Genomic DNA, 6,105 nt, shown 5'->3' on the forward strand with positions numbered 1-6,105 from the left:
ACACATCTGACATTCTTTAAGTGCCCACGCAGTGTTGAAAGACTTGATACTCTGGGCTCTTTTTCCCAAAGCATTTTAAAGTCTGACTTTGTTTTAGTGAATCCCAATGAAAAAAGATGAGCTGTACTTTCAGGAAACGTGTTTCTCTTTTAGTGGGATCATTGTAACCCTGCCCCAGCAGAGTGCAGATAAATAAGTCAGGGAATTGCCCTTGTTGGCTTGTGGGAATCTCCCAGAACGGTGTGGAGCTTCAGGGACATTCCCAGGATGCAGCTGCATTTAGCTGTTCAGTAAAATCCACGCCTGCACTTTCACTGTGGCTCCAAAACCAACATTACCAACAAAATGTGGGAGATATCTACAATAAATCTATTTTTGGAAGTAACTTGTACCACAGGTAGACTCATTTGAAGTAATTTGCCAAATTGAGACCCAAAATAAGATGCAAACAGGCTGGAAATCATGGCGAAGAGGCTATAGCTGAGGTGATAAACATCTCTGGAAGTTAGCATGAGAAGTCACAGGCCGCAGGCCTTTCAGCACTAAATGGTTTTCAGGCTTTTTGATGTCAGCACCATGGGTTCATATAATCTTTTATGGCTGTGTTGGACAGGTATGAAAAAGCTCCAGGGTACAGAATGTACCCATCATCCACACACTCATGTTTAATATCCCCACTTTAGTTAGGGAAAAAAATCATCCTGCACTCAGGGAACATTCCGACTGGAATGTACGAGAGGATGGAGCCAAGGATTTCACAGTGAAAATGTATATAATTTTACACATACAGAGTAATGATGCTGTCCGTCAGGCTCCATTACTCGCAAGGTATCTAGAAAAAAGTTTTTATAGAGGAAGGCAGTGGTGGGGACAGCACTCAAATCCAAAATGTTCTTCAAGTAAAAGTACAATAAAATTTTCCATTACAAGTAAAAAATAATACTGCATTTCAAATCTATCTTGGGTGAAACTTGTGAAAATAAAGGCAAAGGTACTTGGAAAGTACAAATCAGTACACAGAAACATTTACTAGTAGTAGCCAAAGCAAAGTAGTGAGTCGAGAATGTTTCCTCAACAACCTTCACTTTGGACAGTTTGCATACGTACATCTAGTTACTTTCCACATCTGGATTCTGCCTCTAAGTTTAACATGGGTCTATTATAAATTGAATATTTCTGCATTTGTGTTTTGCTTGATGGTGAAACCACAGAGTGAAATCCCAGATGAAGACAAGCTAGACATAATAACACAGAGTCTGTTTGGTTAGTCAGGGTCGGCACTTGATATTGAGCTGTCTGTCTGAGAGAACTGAACTGAACTTTTGTACAGGTCTAATTTGGGAGCAAGATACGGGTCTTTAAGTAAACATCCTTGACAGCCACCTGTGTGAAACCAGACCTTTTCTCCTCTTCTTTCTCCTCTCTGTTCCCTTAATCTCCCTCTGTTGACCTTTGATTCACAACCATGGCCGAACTTAATCACCTGACCACTCGATCGTGATTGATTTCTGTTGTTGAGTGATGAGTTTACCTTTTAAGTAATGACAAATATAACACAAGACTTTGACCAGATTTAGCAATGCCTAATTAGAAACCAAACTATTTATATTAAGATTACTTCCAAGACCATATCCATCCATAAGATTCACACTGCTTATCTGTGTCCGACTAACGAAGACTGGCTAAGCAAAGTAGCCCAGGTGTCCCTCTCCCTAGCCATGTCCTATGAGTCACAACAAGAGACATGTCCACTGACCAAGTCCTTAGTCTTACGACGGAATGTCAGGATTTCCCCGCTTCCACGACCCACATCTGTAGAACAACAAGATAACACGTTTCTGCCTGTAAATTTTTTTCTTTATCCTGCTTGATGTAGCACAACAATACAGCAGGCATTCACCGCTGATCAGACGTGTCTCAAAGTCACTGTCGTAAAACAGATTATAACTACAATTATATCACACCTGTTATACCTTTGCATAGTGTGAGATGGCATTTATATCCCAGGAGCTAGACTGGAAGGAAGCACAGGATGTACATACTAATCTTCAGATTCACTCAGCACTTCTCACTTTGTCTCATTTCATCGTGCCTCTATGTTCCACACAAGGATTAACATAGTGTACATTTCGTTCGGTACAAATTACAAAGAAAAATCGGGAAAGCCTCTATCTTTCCTGCACGCAGTACATATGCGCCATTCAGCGCTTATAATAAACACGCCATAGCTAAGCCTTGGTAATTGCTGAGAACTTTTACCGGGTGACCCCAGGCAGACATTCCATACATGCAGGGCCCTTCAATAGGAAGGCTATTAAACACATTTTACCAAAGTCTTAGCCTTTTTGATGTGTTTTTGGGGGTCTTTTGTTCCCCATGGTCCAGCCTCTGTACTTGGCAGCGCTTCTGAGAGCCTTGGGGCAGATCTCTCCATGCACTGCTGACAGATCCGCCTGCTAGAAGCCCTGTTCTGGACCGCGGTGATGATGAGAGAGCAGAGCAAAGGGGGGAGAAGATGAGGAGAGAGCGAGAGGTGAAAGTGAAGAATGGCGGGAAGGAGAACACAGAGGAGCGGCGCTTCAGATCCTCAGGCTGGGCCTCACACAACGTAGGCCCTCTCTCTGTCCGCCCAGACTCTTCCCTCCTCCACCCTCCATTGCTCTGTCACTCAGGACTAGAATATTTCATTTTAATAAGGCTAATCCCTCCTAGAGGTAAGCTGCTCATCACCTCTCTCCCTCCCGCTCCTCCAGAAAAGAGCAATCTCCTTTCAGCGTGAGGACAGGATGAGGGTTAGGGTTTGCTCCGCTTGATAGGAGAGAAAAATGTGAAAGGTGAGACTGAAAAGAGGCCTTGATGGCAGCTGTGGTCGGGCCCAGGGACAAGATTAGGGCCTCCCTGGTTTGATAAGTTTGCAGGTGGCACACCTTTACCCATGATTCCTCCTCCTGCCTGCTTTTAGCATCATGCTGATACGAGCCGCGGTGATAACTTTGTTCACCTGAGAGGAAGCGAAGGGATATGGTTGGTATCTTAGGGTATGTTATCGTCTGCCGGCTGTCAGCATGACACTCTCCAGCTGTCACCACCAAAACTTAGCTTGATGCTGATGAGGAACAAGCTACAATGACCTCTTTTCCTTAGGGCAAAAATGAAAATCATGTGGATTCATGTTTTGCGGTTTGCGCACAAATTAACTTTCATGGTGGCGTAAACTTTCCACAAACAGTATTTGTATCACTGTCTGCGGTGGACTTCACCGATGAAAGAATTGCTCTTGCTTTCATCCTCACAGTTTTTTCTTGGGTACAATTTAGAGTTTTAACCTCACACATGTTAAAAGAGAGCTTGAACTTTCTCTTTGAATTGCCGCGACTAAACCTTTAGTAGTTTGGAAAACATGTCAACAACAAAATCCCAAAAGACGATCCACTTCAAAGTTAACAGAAGCACAGTTCAACTTTAAATAGGCTGCATACATGTATGTACAGTATGCATGCTAGATAGTAGGTTCAACTGCTGCCATTGTTTACGTAGCAGCACGGTTGCTAAACTAGCACGGAGTGACAAATAGGTCTCTTTTGTTCTGTGGAATTTGATATACTGTGGGAAATTATTCTTTAGCTAGCCCTATAATAAATGAGTTAACATATTGTCCATCACTGAAAGTACATTATCCCGTACTTTAGCGCAGCATGCTAACAGTCTGAACCCCTACGCTGTGTTACGCTCTGCCCTGAAGACCTCAAGAGTGGCTGGTAAAATGTCAAGAATCCAAACTGTCGAGAGCTTTGAAATTAGAAAATGAAAAGGAGTCAAAAGGGAACATTCCACAGCAGTGCCCTGGTCACCTGATCTCTTATGAGGTCAAAGGTCAACTAATGAAACCTACCACCAGCGTCTCACAGGTTTTTTAAAGAGACACAACTTCATGGTGAAGCATTGGTGAACAAATATTTAAGTTTTGATTGTCCTCTTGGTGTCTTCAGCAAATGGAGGCAGCTCATTTACACTCGTCTTCTTTTAGTAGATGTCAGTGTGTTGTTCTGCTGGAAAGGAAAGGGTCACGTATGGATTTGTATTAACCCCTTGCTGTCCTTTTCAAAGTGGTAGCTACTTGACTCTGCTCTCATCTTTGTCGTATACACATTCCTTCACGGCTTGTGATGGTGCCCCCACATCATTTGTAGAGATTTTCCTGTGCAGCCTCCTCCTCCTGCTCTCAACACCCCCCCACCACCCGCCCAACACCACCTAACACCCACCCCAGCAGGAGCGGCTAGGAGGCCAGTCAGAACAATGCCAAGGCAATGGCTTAATTCAGCAGGCCAGATTTACAGCTCCTCCTGCCCAGCACCTGCTCGCATTGTTTCCCAGGATTTGGCTTAGAAACTTTGAAGATCTGGTGATAAAAAGTGGACGGCAGGCACCCATGCTGTTTGACACCCCCCCTTAGTTCAAGATCTTCTCTTTTAATGTTCGGGAAATCTCTCGGGCTCAGATGAAGAAATCAAGTGAGGGGAATCTGACACCATGAATACCCTTCTTAACAGTGGGGGTCATTGGGTTTATGGCTGTGCTGCATTGTCTAAAACTTTGGAGCGTTACAGATAAGCCACTCGTGTTTACGTTGCACGCTAGCTTACTCGACTGCAAAACATTCTTTGCATCGGCTATTACAATAATACCGGGCAGCGAGGGTGAAGATACTCCATCTGTGTGTATGTGTGTGTGTTGACTCGCAGAAGGCAGCAGCACATTCCTGAGCTGGCCTGGGAGAAAGTGAGAGGCTCCGGAGAGGAGCGGGGGGCCTGCAAAACTGAATTCCCAGAGAGGTTTGAGGAGGGGGGGACGACTGGAGAGCAGAGGCCCCTTTTGTCACCCTGGCCTCGCTTGTGCCTCAGGGGCCATATGGACGCCTGCCTCGGTGGACCCTCACATCAGCCCATTCTTTACACTGTTCCACCCCCTTCGTCCGCTCTGTGACAGCACCGTCCACGTGAATGAGTCATGGCGAGAGTGAAGTTTGTAATGTGGCGTGGTGTTTAATCTGCGGGACGGAGCCTCATCTCACTTCCGTTGAGGAGGCTGGATGTGAACACACCGACCTGTCACCGCTGCTCAATCGCTCCTACAGTCATCTTTAACCGTCTTCTCTTTACTCTTGCTTTCTCCACTCATTCGCATGAAGCTATTCATTTCGTCTCCTATCCTTCTCAGCCACAGTGTAAGACAGCTGCCCCATATTATGCAGTGACCTCCTGCCGTCTCTCCAACCTCTCTTTTGGCATGACACCGGCTGTCAGTGGTGACTATGGGTCTGTTGAGTTGCTCTTGACCTGAGGTGGACCCTGCACTCCTTATTCATCACCATGTGGGAGCGAAGCTAATGGAGAGACCAAAGAGCTGGAACGATACTTCCTGCTTAGTTGTCCTATTTTTCACTGGAAGATCCAAGATGACTATCGCTGAATTATAATGATCCTATCATGGGAGTACAAAGGAAATGGATCCGTCATCTTTTTGAGTCTCGTGTTGTGATAGTAGGCGTGGATAGCTGTTGAAAATATACAGACATTAACTTGGTTAGGAGATTCCATCACACCCCCTTAAGATGATGTTATGCTTCTCTGTCTGCACATCAAGCGTCTGGGTGTCAAGAGACGTTCCTGTGGATGTTCTCTTTCATACTCATGCGGACAGTTACGTGTCCACCGGGTGGGAGGCATTTGTCACGCAACCTGGCTGCTTTTGTAGTGGCGGTCATCAGGATTACATCAGTGTTTCCATTTGCGAGGCGCTCTCCTATCTGCTCCATCTCATCGTGTCTTTGTTTTCCCGTGTGTTTAACGACAATCAGATTGTTTCGACATGCTGGACTGCACTGGGAGGTTTGCATCCTTACTCTCTGGAACCTTTGTTTCCCCTGTGTAGCTCCTCAAAGAAATATGTTTCATAATTGGGACATTCCAGATGGAAGCGATTAAACAATTAGACAGGAGCTAGATGACTCTCACAGCAGGGTGGTGACAAAGCTCCATTATGACTTTTTGTCTGGGTCAGTCTGATGAGACATCCCTCCATCCAAGTGTATGCAGACCTTAC

Source organism: Genypterus blacodes, unplaced genomic scaffold, assembly GCF_046128005.1.
Source record: "Genypterus blacodes isolate CSIRO-AG114 ecotype Tasmania unplaced genomic scaffold, CSIRO-AGI_Gbla_v1 ptg000215l_1, whole genome shotgun sequence".
NCBI lineage: Eukaryota > Metazoa > Chordata > Actinopteri > Ophidiiformes > Ophidiidae > Genypterus > Genypterus blacodes.